Genomic DNA, 20,978 nt, shown 5'->3' on the forward strand with positions numbered 1-20,978 from the left:
ACATATGCCAGTGTTAGTGGAGATTTGCTGAGATGAGCTGCATAAAAATATGCGGTTTTAAGAAAAGCCATCTCCTTGGAAACAAAAAATTTAGTGACATTATTGTATACTACCTGTCTAATCAGTAGCTAATTATTGGTTGTTTACGATATTAGCTGCGACTGAAATGTGTGTACAGAAGTAATTTTCCTGTTTTATTTGAAACGTACTTTATTTTTAAAATAAAATTTAATGTTACAAATAAATATCACAAAGCAATAAATAAATAATTCCCTAGAAGAAGGAGAAATGTAATCGGATTTATTTACATCTCATTTTTCACAATAATCCTACCATGACCTAATCTTAGGTCCTTAACATCACTTGCTGCAGCAGGAGAGGTAGCTGCTCTATTTCAGTTTGGAAGTAGATTATGAGGAGAACTCCTATATCCCTGATAGTGTTGTGCGGTTCTTGTAATTGCAGTGGGATTATAGGAACACACTTTCAGGAATTGTTCTGTAACTTCCACATTCTCCAGTCTGCCAGTGTTCAGAAAGGCATTATTATAAGTAGTGTGAATGTGACTAACTGCACTTCATTAATGATATTCATAATTCCCAACATTTTTTTTCAGTTCACGCTTTGGGTAGACTTGAGATGAAATTTACCAAAATGATGATCTCAACAAACTCTCACAGGTCAAATATTCGATGTCAAAACTGTCTACATTGTTCATAAATGCTAAAAAACTATGTATAGGTGAACAGCAAGTCGTTCCTGGCAGCTCTCCTGGAGTCCTGATGTGGTACCGACCATAAGTCGCCAAGTGCTCCACTGGCCACACTGCCGCTCTACCAGGCTTTCCAGAAGTACATCACGGTGCCAGCTATCCTAGGAGAGGTGACACACTCAAGTAAGTGTCAAGTGTAGGAGCCTTTACTGCTTCCCATGCATTGTGTCTGGCCTCTCTTCCAGCAGGGCTGCTGTATCATTCCAGTATCCTAGGACCCCTTAGTGTGGTCAGCACTGTGCACAAAAGCAGGCCAGCCACAGATAAGGCATGGAATTTTCCAAATTAGTTCTGGAGCTCACGGTGGTTCAAAATGCTTGGTCAACGAAGTGTGACTAGGCAGCAATTGAATATTAAACACAGATATTCTAAAATTTAGGGCAATGGACCTAAGTAATAAATGAGGATATGGAATCACATGTCTCTTGTTATGGGTTGAATGTGGCATAGTACGACGCTGTACGAAACCTACTGGTACACAGACACAGATTTTTATAAACAATGAATACAAAAACACTTTACATAATGTAAGACGTATATATTTCTATTGTCTATTGTCAAACCATAATTTATGATTTTTATACTTTATTAATAGGATTGAGTAGAAATAATTAATGTTTGTCATGTTGGAAATAGTTAGCAGGGAATGCCTGCACCAAAGTATTGTTGGCAAGAGAGACCGAACATTGATATAATTTTGAAAAGGGCGGGAGGTACAGCTTATGGATACATTTTAAGAAAAGTGCGGGAAAGACCGCGCATTGATACATTTTGTAATGGCAGCAAGGATTGCCTGCACCAGAAAATATTGTTGGCAGGAGAGACCGCACTTTAGCGTTCATAGGAAGTCAGTAGTAAGCGAGATGTGAAGCAAGTCGGTAGCACGTCTGAAGCGAGAGGTTGAGAGGAGCGGTGTGCCTGCCAGCCACTAGCTATGATTTACAAGAGATTATAAACCAATGTACAGAGACATCAGGTAACTATTATCATAAGTGGAACTAATATTACTGAATTCATTTTTTGAGAAACTAAAGACTACTGAAGGTATGTTTGCGCAATGCTAGTTATAAGATTGTTGTAAAAAGCAAGTCCCATTTGAACGTTTGTAAAATCATTTCATTCAGAATATAATTAATTTCTGCCAGCAATATTGCATTACTGATTATAATCCATCTCAAACACCATCAACGTGAACCTTCGTAAAATTTTAATGTTGTCAAGAAAAAGTTTACCTATGACATACATAATGTCAGTTAAATTAATTAAAGACTAACGTCAGCTTTGCTATTAAAGAACAATGTCAGCTTTGTTAATAAACACAGCTACTTATTATGACAGCCCACCAGCAGCTAATAGAGTATAGCAAAACAGAGTAACTATATTCACGTCACAGTTCGATGTAGCTGTCAGATGGCGATCCAGTAAGAGTAAAAAAAGTAAGGAACAGTTTTGGGTTATTGCAGGTAACGACTGAGGTCCACGACGACGGCACATTCTATGTTTATTCGAAATAATCAGAAAATAACTTTTAATAAACAGCATTTAAATTTGTATGCAATGAGTGAGAAAGAGAATTAATTTCTAAGGGAAGATTTCATTTGTTATTATTAAGCAAGAGCTAGACATGCTAAGGGAAGGTTTCATAGGTTATTGTAAAAGAAAGGTTGCTTAACAAAAGAGACATATAGAGGAGATGGGAAGGTTTCAATAACACTATTGATACACCACTACTGCATGTTCATTAACAGTGTGTGAAACTGTTGCCGAACCATACAGTGAACAAGTACTACAAAAAAATTTTCTGGTACATAACTGAATCCAGAGTAATGAGAATTTCTACACTAGGCAATTGAATTGACTAGAACTAAATGAACTCGACAATCATACATACCATGGCATCACCATGTGTTGCACTATACCTTTATGACTGACCTAAAAGTATTTGTTTCAATGCACGTTAAGTAGGATGCAGCTTTATTAAGACAGACCACCAATTAAATGATCCCTAATTCACATTTGATGCAGCCTACATAAAAACCAACTACACCTCATAAGCAAACAGGATACTAGGTTCTATTTCAAGACACACAGATTTATATCAAAATGTATACTTGTACTTTCTTGTTGTGAAATTTGTATATGGCGGCAGCATACCGTGTTTTTAGTATATATATATATATATATATATATATATATATATATATATATATATATACTCCTGGAAATTGAAATAAGAACACCGTGAATTCATTGTCCCAGGAAGGGGAAACTTTATTGACACATTCCTGGGGTCAGATACATCACACTGACAGAACCACAGGCACATAGACACAGGCAACAGAGCATGTACAATGTCGGCACTAGTACAGTGTATATCGACCTTTAGCACCAATGCAGGCTGCTATTCTCCCATGGAGACAATCGTAGAGATGCTGGATGTAGTCCTGTGGAACGGCTTGCCATGCCATTTCCACCTGGCGCCTCAGTTGGACCAGCGTTCGTGCTGGACGTGCAGACCGCGTGAGACGACGCTTCATCCAGTCCCAAACATGCTCAATGGGGGACAGATCCGGAGATCTTGCTGGCCAGGGTACTTGACTTAGACCTTCTAGAGCACGTTGGGTGGCACGGGATACATGCGGACGTGCATTGTCCTGTTGGAACAGCAAGTTCCCTTGCCGGTCTAGGAATGGTAGAACGATGGGTTCGATGACGGTTTGGATGTACAGTGCACTATTCAGTGTCCCCTTGACGATCACCAGAGGTGTACGGCCAGTGTAGGAGATCGCTCCCATGATGCCGGGTGTTGGCCATGTGTGCCTCGGTCGTATGCAGTCCTGATTGTGGCGCTCACCTGCACGGCGCCAAACACGCATACGACCATCATTGGCACCAAGGCAGAAGCGACTCTCATCGCTGAAGACGACACGTCTCCATTCGTCCCTCCATTCACGCCTGTCGCGACATCACTGGAGGCGGGCTGCACGATGTTGGGGCGTGAGCGGAAGACGGCCTAACGGTGTGCGGGACCGTAGCCCAGCTTCATGGAGACGGTTGCGAATGGTCCTCCCCGATACCCCAGGAGCAACAGTGTCCCTAATTTGCTGGGATGTGGCGGTGCGGTCACCTACGGCACTGCGTAGGATCCTACGGCCTTGGCGTGCATCCGTGCATCGCTGCGGTCCGGTCCCAGGTCGACGGGCACGTGCACCTTCCGCCGACCACTGGCGACAACATCGATGTACTGTGGAGACCTCACGCCCCACGTGTTGAGCAATTTGGCGGTACGTCCACCCGGCCTCCCGCATGCCCACTATATGCCCTCGCTCAATGTCCGTCAAGTGCACATACGGTTCACGTCCACGCTGTCGTGGCATACTACCAGTGTTAAAGACTGCGATGGAGCTCCATATGCTACGGCAAACTGGCTGCCACTGACGGCGGCGGTGCACAAATGCTGCGCAGCTAGCGCCATTCGACGGCCAACACCGTGGTTCCTGGTGTGTCCGCTGTGCCGTGCGTGTGATCATTGCTTGTACAGCCCTCTCGCCGTGTCCGGAGCAAGTATAGTGGGTCTGACACACCGGTGTCAATGTGTTCCTTTTTCCATTTCCAGTAGTATATATATATATATATAACAACCTCTTCTTAATATATGTATACCAGATTTTCAGTACGTGTTAATTACCAGTAACCCTTTTTAAATTTTATTTGCAGATCTAGATTTCAACTAGACACTAGCCATATTCAGTGCACTAGCATTTTTGATGAATGCATATAATCCTTTTTGGCTGGACTTCGTCCACAGTTCAATGAACATATAACAGTATCTATTGCAGTTTTCACAGTATATCTTGTTTTCTAGTATCTAGTATAAAGATTTATTTTTCTATTTTGCATTTATGTTTATATTGTTGTCATATGGTTTGTTACATTTAACAGAGAAGTATCAAGAACCCAAGAAAGCTTTCATACTATTAATTACAACAAAATTGTTTTGATTTTTAATCAGGTATGTCTTTATTTCTTTCCGAAGGTCACGATAGATAACTAAATTGAAATTTTCTGCACATACAATATTTATTTGAATTATCAAGATTTCATCAACATGGTGTCATCTAAAATGAACCCTTTAACATCGAATTCACCTAATTGTTTACAAAATATGTCAGTTAACTTTTCTTGTAATTTTTATTTATCTCCTTCATAATTTTCTTAATCTCATTTGTAGTTTTAGTTCTCTACCTAAAATATTATGTGTACAGTATGTTAATGCCACTACTATAGCTCTAGAACAAAACACATCATTTTTATTAATTCCTGTGTTACATCCCTTATTCTTTTTGTCTTCAGCTAGAGTTATTAGATTTTACCTCTACCACTTCTGCCTCTAGGAATCGCTATCATCTCAACATTAAATGAGGTATCTGCTTTATATCGATAGTCTCATTGGATGTTATTATACCTCTGATTTTATTGCATATAACTTGAACTTATTCACAAGTATTATCTGATGCTTTACATTCTGTAGAAACTGGATAAAACATTTTGGGGTTTTCGATGTTATATTCAAGCTTTCTCCTTTTCAAAACTCCAAATATGACAGGAAAATAATGTAATATATTGCGATGGAGAAGCGATAGTAATTCCTGTTGATCACCACATTTTAAAAATTTAGAAAAATTTATTCATTGGAAAAATCCATATTCACAGTACAGCAGATGTAATTCTAAATAGAATTAGTATTGAAACTGATGTAAAAGTGTGTAAGGATATGAAAGAATGTAATATTCTGAGTGTGCTAGGATTTAATAATCAAATTATTAATACAAATGAGAAAATTGTTCCTAATGATGTTCCTAAAATTATTCCATTCGAATTAAAATAAATTTTAATCTAGCTGATGGGATGTTTGTAAAGCATATTGATCATTATCATAGAAAAACTAATATTACTTCTTTATTCAAGACTTCTGCAGAATTTGGTGTACCACTAATTCATGAACCAAATTATCCTGCATATATTCCCATTTTTGAACCTATTCAGGATTTAGAAATTCCTGTAACTGATGAAAATGATAATTTGATTGACTTTAATGGTGTTTATGTAACAGTTATTTCAGAAATGTCTTAATAAATTTTATTTTTATTAAATCATGAACATAATCAAGACTTACCAGTTTTACTCATTCTCAGTGAATCAGAAGACTAAAAATAATCTAAATCTCTGCAACAAAAACACAGAGCATAAATATTGGAGGTGATTGAGTACATCATAATCATGCTCAGTTTTACATGAGCTTAAGTATTATTGGAGCTGATGCTAATGATTTTCCGTCATATACTGGAAAACCAATAAAAAATTTATAGACAACTATGTGGCAAAGCTTTCCAAGGTCAAAACTGTAATAAATGGAAACGTGATTTTGTCTCGAATGGAACATCTATTCATTTCCTGCTATGTTCTTATGTGATTGACTTCGACTATAGCTTTTAAGTTAACCATGTAAGGTCATATTCTTCATAATGGTGAGATAAAAAGTAAGGAAAATAAAGTACTTTTCTACCAGGTTTGTTTGGTGGATTTTTAAGAGACTATAAAGAAGTGATGTAGGAGGATGATTTAACTGTAATTTTTACTTCGAGTTCAGGTGCTGGAGATGCTATTCTTAGGTGGGCTCATAAATATGATGCTGCAGTTGAAATAAAAGATAAACTTCCAAAAGAAGGTAAAATTGTAGTGGGATCTACGGAAATTCGTGTTGCTCTCAAAAAACATCACTGTGAATATTCACTAGAGCCTATAGAATATCTATATATAGAATGAAATAACGAAGTTTTTCCTCAATAAATGTGGAATCTAGATCCATCAAGTAATTATCTGAAAGCAATTGATGCTTTCTTTCATTTTAAGAGAGTTGTTCAATTGAATCATGATGTCATTGTAAACCTCTTCAGTTTTATTCAAATTATCCTATTTTTGTCATAAATATGTCTAGAAGGATAAATGTATTACCCAAACAGAAAACTGCAATGAAATTAGTTGTCATTTTTAGTGATATCATTCTGAAAGATACAACTGCCTACATAGTCAGGTCTGCTAATAAAAATTTTACATATGATCCTCATCATACAACTTCGAATGAATATTCTTAATATTACTATTTTTATTCTATATAAATGAATGCTTAATAAGACAAGCAGTTCCACTTGGTTTAAAAAATATCAGTGAACTAAAAGTAAATTAAATGCATCACATTACAGGATGTGAATATTTAAAAACTAGATATGGAGAGAAAATTCGTAGGGAACTTGACAGAAAATTTAAAATGATTTTCCCACATAGGTTTAATAAAATAATAACTATCTTGGGCATTCATCTTTTTAAAGATGGTAATATCAGACTAAAATATGAAGGAGTGAAGAGAACTAATCATAATTATATCGAATTTCACGTTCTGAAGTTCATTATGTGATTTCGTTGATTTAATATTTATATTTATTTCAGCAGATGGAGTGCTCTTCATTATTAAATAATGCCTTAGGCGCTGAAACTGCCCACTTACTACTTGCCCACATAAGTGACTTACCAGTATCTTTACCTAAAATAAACGAAAAACTACGAAGCATTCTTCCAGGATAGATTGTCACATGTGTTAAACATCTCCAAAAATTTTGTGATGACAAACCGTGATCATACGAGGGTAATCCCAAAAGTAATGTCTTCTATTTTTTATAAGTACATAAAGCTGTTTATTTCTACAATAGTTTACATCAGATTACAGCTTGAACGTTTAGCTATTTTTCGACATAATCGTCATTTCTGTTGATGCATTTTTGTAGACGCTGTGGCAGTTTGTATATACCCATGTCATACCAACTCTCCGCTATGCTTTTCAGAAAGTTATGAACCTCTTCTTTCGCCTCGTCGTCGGAGCTGAATGGCATTCTGGCCAAATGTTCTTTTATCTTAGGGAACAGGTGATATTCAGTGGGCGCCAAGTCAGGACTATAGGTTTGGTGGGCGACTATGTTCCACTGAAACTGTTGCAGGTGAGCAACGGTTTGCCGAGCGATGTGTGGGCGAGCGTTGTCATGCAGAATGTTTACGCCCTTGCTCAACATTCCTCTTCTCCGGTTCTGAATTGCCCGTTTGAATTTTTTCAAAGTCTGACAGTACCTGTCAGCGTTAACTGTGGTCCCAGTGGGCATGAAGTCGACCAACAATACCCCTTTTCGATAGCAAAAAACCGTTGTCAAGACTTTATCGGCGGGCTGTGTTTGTTTGAATTTTCACGGTTTTTCCGAAGAAGGATGACGCCACTGGCATGATTGTTGTTTGTTCTTAGGTGTAATGTGGTATGCCCAGGTTTCGCCACCCGTGACAACTGAGCCCAGAAAGTTTCCCTGTTCGGCAGCAAGGCGATGAGGAAATGCGCGGGAAGTATCAACTCGTTGTCGCATGTTGTCCTCAGTCAGCATGCGTGGCATCCATCTTGCGCACAGCTTCTGGTAGTTCAACGTTCCCGTTAAAATTCTGTGAGCGGTGCTTCGGGAAACCCCAGGAACCAACGTGCAGAGATCATCCAGGGTGATCCGTCGATTTTCACGCATGCTTTGTTCAACCTTCAACACTGTCTCATCAGAAATTGACGGTCTCTCGCTCCTTTGTTCGTCGTGAATTTCGGTCCGATCAGCTGCAAACTCTCTACACCACTTACGAACATTTTTGACATCCGTGCACGACTCAACATATACTTCCGTCAAGTAGCGATGGATTTCAATCGGCGCAGTGCCCTTTGCGTTCACAAACCAAGTACCTGCGTGCAATTCGCACTTAGCGGTAACATCAAACGGGAGGTCCGTTCTCAACGGCTGCCAAGCTAAGATTGAGCGCCTCAGCGCGGCGTGCGCATGTTTACACACAGCGCGTGAAGCACTCTTCATAACTGTGTGACCAACTGCCACACAAACAGAGTTCTCTACTTATAAAAAATAGGAGACTTTACTTTCGGTATTACCCTCGTACATTTCAGACAAAAACCGAGCTGGAAAACGGACCGTGAACCTCACCTCAATGTTTATGCAAAATAACGTAGTGCCAATGCAAAATAATATAAGGGGCGATCATAAAGCTTTCGTTTGTGGACGTTGCTACAGCGTATATGAAACTTATCGCGATTCCCATGTTGGTATATAACTACCGACATGTAGGCAACGTGTCTTTACTACGTCTGAGCTATAAATGTCGAAACGTGAACTATGGCGACGTTATTACCAAATGCGTCCAAATAGGACCAATGTGCTGTCATTCATCTTGGCTGCCGAAGGACAGACACCGGTACATATCCTTCGGAGAATGAAGAATGTGTGTGGAACAGCATGTCTCTCGAAAACCAACTTTGTGAAATGCTGCGTCAACTTCATGATGACGCACCTACCCATATCTCAGGCGCCGTAATGCAGAAGTTACGCCAAGAGACGCGAATCACAAGTTTTGTTACTATAGCAGAAAAAGTCAAGTGACCATACCTGAATGTTTCGAAACCAGAATGTCAAGTTTTCTAAAATTTAACTCTTAAGATTAACCTAATTACAACTGAGAGATGGGTCCTACGCAGGTCATTAAAATGAAGGATAATATTCTCACAAGGGAAAGCGTTAGTCAGAACTAAAACGAATTCCCACAACCAAAAGACGACAAGTGTGTGTTAAGATATAGGACATCATATTCCTGTGACACTGCAGGAGTTTCTTAATGTGACTACTACTCACTCGTACACATGCTTTAGCACTCCTCAAAGAATTACAAACTCTTGCAAACTTGGCTGGTTGCCCTCATATTTGGCATCATGCATGTGACAAACGCTCCTCTAACAAATGCACGTTTTAATTTTGCCCTTTGTCTCTCACTTTTTTTTTATCTTACGCAGATGTCCCGACAAAAGAGAATGAGTGATCTACTGGAAAATTCTTCAGTTCTTGACTTTAAAGTGCGAGAATTATTGCTAAGATTTTTTTAAATTTTTGTATAGCTTATTGCAAATGAATGGAGCAGAATACTGGACGACTTTCTGCACAAGATTCAAGAAGATGTGATACAAATGCAGACTGGATTTCTGTCTGACATTATCTGAACGATAGCTGCTAATTCCTGAAAGTAAGCCCGTACTGTTAACAACAAACGATATTAAAGGAAATGAATAATGGAACACTGATGTCAGACTTGCCAGCCTCCTTAACAGGGGGTCGGCAAGCGGTTTGAGAGATTACGACAAATATTGTTCGAACTGGTCGTTGCTGAATAAAAAACATCCTTTGTGAATGGGAAGAATAAACCAGAATTTTATGCCTTGTGACGTAAGAGAATGGCTAATTTTCGTGTTAAACTATCACTTACAATAAACGCTGCTCAGATGTCAAGTGTAACAGCATTCAGCTTTTGAATAAGTTCCTGATCATGACCTTTCCGTGGCAGGTTACTGCCTACCTGCACACCTAGGCAGCTTGCTAATGATATGCCCATTCTGTGTAATCAAAATGTCAATTTTAGTTTAATTGTGGATTACAAGATGTAAAAACTGAGTCTTACTGTTTTTAGCATCAATTCATTTTCTACAAACCATGAACTTACATCTTGAAATGCACTGTTTGACACACAGCCTATGTTGCACACAACGTCCTTTACTACCAATGTAGCAAACAGAAATTAAGATTACCTGTCACGTTAGAACGCATATTAGTTACATATGCATATATATAAACAACACATATGGGATGTATCCATAACAAAATCCCTATGGACTCTATACTGCCTGACCTCCCAGACAAAGCCATCACTCATTAAAAGTTTGTGTTAACTAGAGATAGAAAACGGGGTGGTGCATAAATCTCATTCGTTGTCGTTCACTAAGGGTAAAGTTCAACACCTCGAATTATTTGTTATGTTTCGCGCAGAAACTGGCGGTAAACAGCGTCTGTTAATTTGATGGGTAAAGCGTGCAGCCCTGTGAGTGTCGCCGGCAGTTTCTGCTTACAAATTGATACCAAACAGAAGCTGATACTGTGTCTGCTGTTTCTCGCATGCAATAACAGGCTCTATTTCACTGTTTACATTGTTCACACTATATGGAGTCAATAACCTTGCTCTGATGCAAGCACAGTCTAAAGACAATAATTACAGAATGAGACATTCAGGAGACACTTCGAGTAATTTTAACAATGCAGGTAACCATTTTTTACATAAGGCACAGTCTGCAAAAAAAGAGGGTGTCCAACTCATTACTACTGGAATGTATGTAAAATCTCTTGTAACCAATCTTGAAATAACTAAAATTTCAAATTATGTGTGATAACACTCACTTGGAGCGAAATTATCATGGTATCCACCATAAAAGTAAGTAAGTTCCCACATTGGCTATGAAATACTGCAGAATGTCAAGTTCCGAGATGTAAACTAATGCTATTCGAAACTTAACTGCCAAGTTCGAAGCTTTGCCTTGGTCTAAACACTTTCCCAATGAACCCTACGAAACCCCACCTACTCTTTACTGCATGATTGTACCCAGTTGGCTTAATAGCACATCCTAAATGATGAGCATATCTTAACTAGATCATTTAATACACTACTTAAATTCACATGAATTTTGTATAAACACAAAAATAGAGGAATCACAAACACTGCAAATACGAATTTATATACAGGACGAGTCACTTACATTTTTAACCTCAAATTAGGCTGACCTGTTAAAGAAGTATGTAATCTGTTTTCTACTCGATGAACAGCGACGAAGGGCTCATGAAATACAAAACAACGTGTTCTTCCAGCTCTTTATGAATAGATATACAGGTATCAATTTTGATTTTTCTAAGTCATCTATGCTATTTTTGCAAGCAAAATGGCATATCTTGGTGAGACAAATACACCATTATAACTTTCTTTGCAGATCTTGCTGGATCTACAAAGAATTGAATATAGGGATTTTTGTGCAGTTGTTGCAGCCTTTGAATGATCGGTCACCAGACAGCTTACATCATACTCCAACGAGACTCGCGCCGCTGTGATGTTTACCCTACTCTCTACTGAAACTCCTGTTGCCGAGGCAAGAGATACTTCGCCTGTTGTTTGTTGTCCTTCGCAAAAGTTAACTGAAGTGCAGTGGAGCCGCTGTCTGTGTAGATCGGGTAAACACTCTTCAATTCTTGACACCTGGATTACTGACATCAAAAAATACTGAAAATCAAAGTTTTGCCCCCAGAAAATTTATAAGGAAGGAAGACTGCTACCAACGAAGCTTCTGAAGTAGCGGTTCCTACAGTTACTGCACTAAACCTCCAAGCCAGTTCTCATCTCAAACACAAAGAGAGGCAGGCATCTGTCAAAGAAACTGTCTGCGTAATCTTCAAAGGTATAAATATCACTCATACCATATTTCTCTACATCAACAGCTGCATGACTGTGATTTTCAGCTTCTCTCTGAATACTGTCAGTAGACTCCCCATCAAGATAATAATTTTGCTTGGAAACTACTAATTACTTGTGAAGAAACGTCCAAAAATTATGGTAGTGTAAATTGTAGAACCATGGACTAATTGTAACCTTCCAGTATAAAACTAAAAATGATTTTTTGTTAATATTTCAAGTCGTGAAAACTGATAAATTTTGACATAAGCAGCGCCACGCTATGGTCCTGTAAAATCCATCAGAATAAATCTTACCTCATGATGGTGTCGCCGGATAACGGTGTCTATATATCTGCTGGTAAATGGCACAGCTTAGTGTAATTCCTGCCTATCTATTAATACTGGACAACATTTGTCTGAGATCAGGATTATTAGGAAAACTAACTATGCTTGCTGACACAGCTGCACAGCTAGTGGTCTGATTACTAAAGAACACATGACTATGATCTGAGAAAATTTCTGAAATATTTAAATTTAAATAAATGACGGGAAGGGGACTGGTAATGACACAAGTCAAAATTGTTCCTTCCTTTTTTGTTGACTTGTAAAAATTATATTTTGAAAATGTACATTATTCATAAAGATTTCCATTCCATTATATAAAAAATTCGATATTACAAATCTTGGTCAATGGTGCTGACGAATCAAAAAAAGATTGAAACAAACTCATATTAACATCTCAGACAAGTGACTTAATTTTGAACATGCCAATAAAAAATAATAAAATTTACCTTAAAATACATGGCTGTGAACTGCGGTGTACCAGCATAGACTACTACTGCGTTGTAGCAGCGACCGACTGCAACAACTTCCGAGACTGCTCTGACCTGCGATTCTGTTGCAGCAAAGATATTTTCTGTCGCAGGCAACGCGTGAGCAATACATCGAAATTACATTTGCTCCAGCAGCGTGGTGAACCCCATACATAATTGTCAACGTAATCGAATATTGGATTCGTCGGGTGATCAAACCAACAAAAGTGAAGTGTGAACTGTGTGGAGTGACACAATCTAATAGCACGCGATCGGCCCTTATTTCGTTGAAAGTATAGTGGACAGTAAAAAGCACAGAGTCTGTTGACAAATATTTTACGCTAATTATTAGAAAATATATCATTGAGGACTCGTCAGATGATGTGGTTCCAACATAATTTGAAGCCATATTGACCGTTAATCGACCGTGACTGTTTCAAAACTTTGGGAAGGTTTTCAGATACCACTACCACTCACAAAATTTGTTTACTTCTCAATTATTTATTTAGCGACATTTTTTTGATCTGATAAATGTCTTTTTAGTGCCAGATCATGAGGTATCACCTCGAAACATGACGCAAAATGAATCATTTAGCAGTCAACAAATCTTGGGATCGATAGCGGTATCTGAAAACTTTTTCATATGGTTCCAGCATGATGGCTATCCTGCACTTAATTAGTAAGAGGCAAACCCAGCTTACTTCAAACCGATGCCTATAAGAGGCAGTCCTGTTCAGAGGCACGCAACACGATTTCCTGACCAGGCGCTGTTGTTTTCCTTCATCTGAGGTCATGTGAAATATGTTGTCAACAACGAGGTTCCAAGAACTAGGAAGACTTAAGAAAGCGAATTACTGCAGCGTGTAAAGCGATTACTCCAGTTAATTCGACAACAGTGCATTCATCAGTAATTCAGAGCGAACGAAAGTGTCCCATTGCAAATGTTTCTGTCTGTGCACACCTCATTTAAAAAATTCGCCACTAGAAATGTAACGGAAAACTTGTTAATTACTTCTTTTTATTACGATCACTAGTTAATTTGGTGTGTTGTAGCCTTGCTGTACTAGTTTAGTGTACGATTTTTAATCCTACTGATGCTCATGCTTTATGAGTGGACATTGCAGCTCAAACTGGTATTCGACAGCTATAACGACCAGGTTTTCGAATTAATTATTCGAAATGAGTATTGAAATACACTCTAAGAGTAAAAAGTAAAGCTGACGAGCACCACGAAGGAATTATCCGGATGCAGTGGAAATCGGAGAGTCAGACTAATGATTAAAAGTTCGAAAAAATTGGATTTATTCAACAGAAGGACCTTTACAAGGCGGACAAGTCAAAAAATTGGATTTATTCAAGAGTAATAACTTCACAAAGTTGCCAAGTCAGTAACGCATTAGTCTGCCTCTGGCCTTATGTAACATAATACACCTTAGCCCGTACCAGTTGTCAGGAATTCTGGATCAATCAGATGATCGGTTTAAGGACCATCCTATTGTTATTAGATTAAAGTTAACATATATTGCCAGGTGGTGCGTTTCGCTTGCCCGATTGAAATATTAATTCCTTGACTTCGCGTTGCTCTATGGAGAGCGCAGAAAAGGAAGAAACTCTGGATGTGAAAAGACTTTGTTACGAGACAGAGTAACGAGAGGACGGGTATGATGTGTGTGCAGTGAAATAGTCATTGTTAGTCACCATGTTGTATAACTTGTGTTTTTTTTTAGATTCGCAAGCGATATATAACGTTAATGTAGAGTTTAGTAACGGCCATAATATAGTCTGTAACGTTTCAAAGGTAATTGTGCGCATTTAATTTCGATCAAAGGATTCTGTGATGAAGTATTATGTACTACAAGCTTGTACAGGACTTGAAACATTTGGTCGTCGATGTTTGCTGTAGAACTTATTTCAAAAACACATCAAAAGCATAGAGAAAGTTTTCTCTGCTGAAACGAACTCATTTTACCCGCAGACAATCATCGACTGACCAAATGCGATTGGCAGTGTTCCAGTTCGAGAAGATGCTATAGAAATTTTCTTTCTCTAACATTTCAAGAATTTTACTGGCAACTGTCAGAGTCGGCAGCTGCTTATACACCACGTGAGTAACGTGTTTACGTGTACGAAATTACGTACGCTGTGGGAGTAGTCGACGCCGCTCTGGAAATTGATATTGTCCTTCACAGACATACAAACAGAGACACTACAAGCACTGTTTCAATACAACGAGTTTAATATTACCAGCTTGAAACATTAATTTCTTCTTTTGACCAGCAGTAATATTATAAAAATGGCCTACAAGGTGTGAAAAATAGACTCTGTCAACTATTTCATGGCCAAAAACAAATTAATACATGATCACTCAGTTAGATGTATTTATTGCATCTATTGCGATTTCTTGTGATAAATGTGTATTTTATGTTATGTTATGTGTATGTACTAATATTGTGCTTTGTAAAATTCCATGTACATCTGATGGAATCATTCTGTGTGAGCTACATCCGACGTCAGACAGCCAAGACAACACTGGTCCATCACATATGAAGTTCATGTGGTTCTACTCTGCAGTAAAAGCAAGCACAAGGATGACATGATAATTCACTTCACACATTAGTCTGGCCGTTTTAGATAACGACCGGGTTCGGAATATTTGTAGATTTAGCTGTTATGTTTTTTAGTATATAAGGAGTGATATGTGTTTTTGTGTTGATGTGTTCACGATTGTGGAGACATATTCTGGGGCTTAGAACCTGATGTAAATTTTCGTGGGATAAAGTTGAATTGAGTCCAAAGTAACGTAATTATAAGAATAGTGGACAACTGAATTCTTACGTTTACAACCAGATCACAGATTAAAATGCAGAGGGAACAGGAAGTGAAAGTGCAGCCCACTGCTGATGAACAAAACCCAGGGCAAACAGTAGATACTGGCCAAGGACAATCCGAAGATCCTACAACTGAGCGCTTAAATCAAATGAAACTTTTGATGAATACCGTAATTAGTTTAACTGCAGAACAGTCTCACATGTCTGTTATTCAAATGACTATGTCTGCTATGCAAGCGAATATTTCAACAAGAGTTGAAAATTTAGCTCCAAAATATGTGCTACTCAGATGGAACTGTTTTCAGGCGAATATGTCAGCTGCGCAGGTGGATATTTCTGCAAGTGTAGTAACCATAGCTGCGGAACAGGCAAATACAGTGGATAAAGTAACAAATCTGAAAACCACTGATAGCAATTTAGTTACAGAACAAGCAGAGTTAGCCGAGAAATTAAAAGATACAAAAAATAAAGTGAACGAACTGCAATCAAGGCGAGATTTTGTAAAGTTATTAGTCGATGTGAGTACTTTGACAAATGAAGACACAGAAATCAGGAAATAAATAAATAGTACTAAGCAAACCCACGAACAATTTCCGATCGAAATTGAGTAAACAGTGACACTGAAATTGTGTTGGGAAGACATGACATGGTATAAGTAGATGTACAAAACCTGGCCTCAACAGTAAATGAATTAGCGTCCGGATGTGAAGGGCGAATGGAACAAAAGTTCCAAGAAAAAACAGAGCAGTTTAAACAACAATTAGACGACTGGGTAGTAGATAAGGAACAGCAGGTGATATTGTCTGTTAATAAAGGTATCAACGAAGCGGTAGAGAATACCTGTGTACTGAGTGAAGGCTTACCATTACCTCGCCAAATAGATCAAGTGTTGAAGGAAGTTCGCGAGCAGATAGTAACCCAGTTCCAAAGGTGGAAAGGAGAAGTTACACAGAATTTGCAAACGCGCACTCAATGGACAGAAGAACAGCAGGGGGCGGCTACTGAAGAAAGAAAGGAAGCCAGTCCAGAGTGAATATCTAAAGACAGAAATCAGGGCTCTATGTATAATTATGGTTGTGATGAGCAGTACCCAGATACAAGCCCAAATGAACAGATGTATGGAAGTGAGTCACCTATGAGTGATTCTACCAGATCTATCATGCTGAGAAAATGTTAAATCGTAGGCAATACGAAATACTTTTTCCGGAAAAGAAGACATTGAATCGTGTCGTATGTGTCAGACGATTCAGAGGAGTGTTACCACGAACTTGGTGTGATCGACAGAATATCGAATATCTATCACCAAGGCGATGGTGGTCGATGGGTGACTGACGTAATAGACAAGAATTTGAGATAGCATTCCTCAATAGATATCGGTCAAGAGGCATTCAGGAGAGACTGAAGAAGGAAGTACATAACCTGTAATCCTTCTCTTACCGAAAGGGGAACTTACGGAGATACTTCGAAAAATATTTGAAAAAAGAAAGATATTGGGATGAACCAATAGATCACAAAAGTGTGATAATGATCATCAAAGCTCAGCTTCCGATGGTTGTCAGGGAAAAACTGCTGCATCCTTCAGAAGATACTCTGGAAGAAGTCATGTCTGCAGCAGATTCAATCGATTTGCTACAAGAGGAACAAAGAGGAAAAAATAATTACAATAAATCCTGTCAAATGGAAAATAGGCAGTTAGGTTATAACAGTAATACGGAAGAACGAATGGAAGACAAAGGGATAATTTTCATCGAACCAATATGAATATTGGTTACAACAATGGAGCAAACTGTATGGAACAGCAGAATAACGGAAGAAATTATGAGCCGAACAGAAACAGAGGCGATTTGAAAGGAGGTACAATCCTGTACCTAATGACCACAGAAATCGAGGACAAAGTAATCAAGCCATACACAAGGCCAACAAATAATCAAGCCTGCCGAGAACTACCACCTGCCATTGTCAAAGCAGCCGATGACAACAACGGACCAGCTAGATCGAGCAATTTAAACTGAATCCGACTGGAATACGCCCCATAGGTTCGGTCGATAAAAGAGTAAAGGGTGTCAAGGAATCACCTGCAAAATGTTTTAGATGCAACGATGGAATGAGGATCATTGAGGAGTTCACGAAAGACGTAAATGATGGGGAACAAGTTTCTATTAGAGTGCCAGTATCTGCGATCCGTGCCGAAATACGAGTATTAGGCATACCTGACAGAGTAATTTTGGATACCGGAGCTTCGATAAATGCAACCTCCAACAATTTATTTAAACGGCTATTCCAGAAGACAAAGTTACCGACGTTGCCGATACGAAACTGAAAGATCATTGGAGCTTTAGGTACCCGCTCACAGCCAGTCCCGATACAAACTTTGCTAGATGTAAGAATAGGAAATATAGCGATAAGATGCGTGTTCCTAGTAATTCAAAAGTTAACAGAAGATTGCATCACCGGATTACAGACTATGAGGGAGAAAGATTTAAAAAAAGACTTCCCGTGCGGTCAAGTCAGTTTTTGTAATAATAGGGAAATGGTTCAAGCTGATCGAAACAGGGAAGAAAGGAGCATTGGAAATTACTGTCCTGGGTACGGTATTAAACTCATTAGAAAAGAAAGGAGATGTAAAGGTACAAGACACTTGGGATAGCAGAATAAGTGGAAGAAAAGGCAATGGAAGCTGATGGACTGGAAACGAACAAAATGATCAGTTGTTAGATCCTTTGGAGAAATATATCCAGGTTTTAGAAGAAATACCAGAAATTATTAAGGGTTACGTGTCATTTGGAGGTGTTTCCTCGTGAGGCGTATTGTAGTAAATCATATCGAATTCCGTGGAGATTGAAGAAATCAGTAAGTAAAGAAATAAACAGGATGACGAACTGGGACATGATAGAACCATCGGTCAATCCATATTGCAGTCCACTTTTAGTTGTACCCATACCAGGGAGAAAAGGTCGCCGGTTCGAATCCTGCCTCGGGCATGGATGTTTAACTAGTTCTAAGTTCTAGGGGACTAATGACCTCAGAAGCTGAGTTCCATAGTGCTCAGAACCTTTTGAACCAGGGGGAAAAGGAAGATTGGTGTTTGCTGCAACAGTCATCAGTACAAAGCGAGCCCGATTGAAACGGTTTTTCGCGAGCTAAACCGATTATGAGGACATATTGTCCAAATAGTCAAACAAGGTGGATAGAATATGTGCAAGATTTCGAAGACATTATAAATAGAATGAGATTTTCACTCTGCAGCGGAGTGTGCGCTGATATGAAACTTCCTGGCAGATTAAAACTGTGTGCCCGACCGAGACTCGAACTCGGGACCTTTGCCTTTCGCGGGCAAGTGCTCTACCAACTGAGCTACCGAAGCACGACTCACGTCCGGTACTCACAGCTTTACTTCTGCCAGTATCCGTCTCCTACCTTCCAAACTTTACAGAAGCTCTTCTGCGAAACTTGCAGAACTAGCACTCCTGAAAGAAAGGATATTGCGGAGACATGGCTTAGCCACAGCCTGGGGGATGTTTCCAGAATGAGATTTTCACTCTGCAGCGGAGTGTGCGCTGATATGAAACTTCCTGGCAGATTAAAACTGTGTGCCCGACCGAGACGGATACTGGCAGAAGTAAAGCTGTGAGTACCGGACGTGAGTCGTGCTTCGGTAGCTCAGTTGGTAGAGCACTTGCCCGCGAAAGGCAAAGGTCCCGAGTTCGAGTCTCGGTCGGGCACACAGTTTTAATCTGCCAGGAAGTTTCACATTATAAATAATTTACCTCGTACCTCAACGTGTTTCACACCAGAGGAATTGATGTTTCAAAAACAAGAAAGGAATGAGAGAGTGATCAGTCTAGCAAAGGTGCCATACGATAAGCCAGCTTGGAAAAAAACACTAAGTTGGCTTTAGTGAAAATGGCCGAAAGGGCCAGAAAGAGAAAGGTTAAATCTGTCAGATTTAACAGTAAGCTACAGAAAGTACAAACTTTCGCTGTAGGGGATAGAGCGCCGTTGCTCACTCATCCACAGGCATCTTTATTGAAGAAGAGGAATAAGAAATGGCAAGTGTTATTAGTTGAACCGTTTGAAATAATATGGATTTCATATCCTGGGGCAAATCTATTGGCCTGTCCAGTGATGAGAAAGGCGAAGTGACTCTATTCTCACCATGATAGTAAAAAGTACCATGTGAAGTGAAAATTAGAATAAATCCAGTCTCTAATAAAGATATTATGTATTATGGATATTTCATTCCATTGAGTTTTTAGGTGTAGGTAACTTTAGTTAGATAAGTAAGTGTATTGATGTTTGTTTTCAACAGAACGACAACAGGAGAGGTAATGCGGATTGTATATTTTTATGTGTATATGAAGAACTTTTGTGTTTATTACCAGAATTTATTTTAATTTTGCGTGTGTTCATGTTTTCAGTTAAGTATAAAGAGTAATATAGTTCATGAGTGGTTGTGTCAGTACTTACTGGAAGCAAATATTTTGACGGGAAATGAGTCCAAGTAGCTCTGGAGATTGAACTTCACGCACGAGTCTGACAAGTATGTCGAAGCAGAATAATTTTATGGGAATACTAGACAACAAAGAGTAGGAGTGTGCATGTATCTTATGGTTGGCTTTACTACAATCAGGTGGACCATTCCTGTATAACCAAATTTTCAGTTTCATGTATAAGGTAAACTAACGGTGGCTGAGCTGCGGTTTGTTAGATTCGGATGCAAGCGAGAAATTACCATGTAATGGTGGTTAAATGTTAGTATTACTTGAGCAAAATAGACTTCCAGTGAAGCAAGCAAAGTAATATGAAATTGTAAATAAGGCAATATATAACAGATTAAATTACGTGCGAGCTTATCGATATACAAGTGCAGTATAACGCGCGTGCCCACGGACAACTTATGAATGTTGACAGGGCACAATCAATGCACCATAATTAGGAACGTAATAAGAATTCATATTGTGTGCAGACTGATCCAAAGTGTAATCCGATGAAAATGGGATATAAAACCAGTGACATTTAACAGAAGTGTTACAATGTGAAAGATGAACAAGGAAAAGCTCGATCCGAATCCATCGTGCCAGTGCAGAAACATGTTAGCATTAAAATCCGCTAACAATTTCAGGCCCAAGAAGAAATTCAGTGTAAGGGGTCATAAAACTCAGAC

General features: G+C 38.9%; 2 non-coding genes across 2 annotated transcripts; one reads left to right on the forward strand and one right to left on the reverse strand.

The window, feature by feature from the left end:
- Nucleotides 1-19,104: 19,104 nt before the first annotated feature.
- On the reverse strand, nucleotides 19,105-19,179 carry Trnas-cga (transfer RNA serine (anticodon CGA)). The gene has a single exon. It is a non-coding gene; the product is annotated as a tRNA-Ser (tRNA).
- A 283-nt stretch (nucleotides 19,180-19,462) lies between these two features.
- On the forward strand, nucleotides 19,463-19,537 carry Trnas-cga (transfer RNA serine (anticodon CGA)). Its single transcript has one exon. It is a non-coding gene; the product is annotated as a tRNA-Ser (tRNA).
- The last annotated feature ends 1,441 nt before the right edge of the window (nucleotides 19,538-20,978 follow it).

This window comes from Schistocerca gregaria, chromosome 4 (assembly GCF_023897955.1).
Source record: "Schistocerca gregaria isolate iqSchGreg1 chromosome 4, iqSchGreg1.2, whole genome shotgun sequence".
Taxonomy (NCBI): Eukaryota; Metazoa; Arthropoda; class Insecta; order Orthoptera; family Acrididae; genus Schistocerca; species Schistocerca gregaria.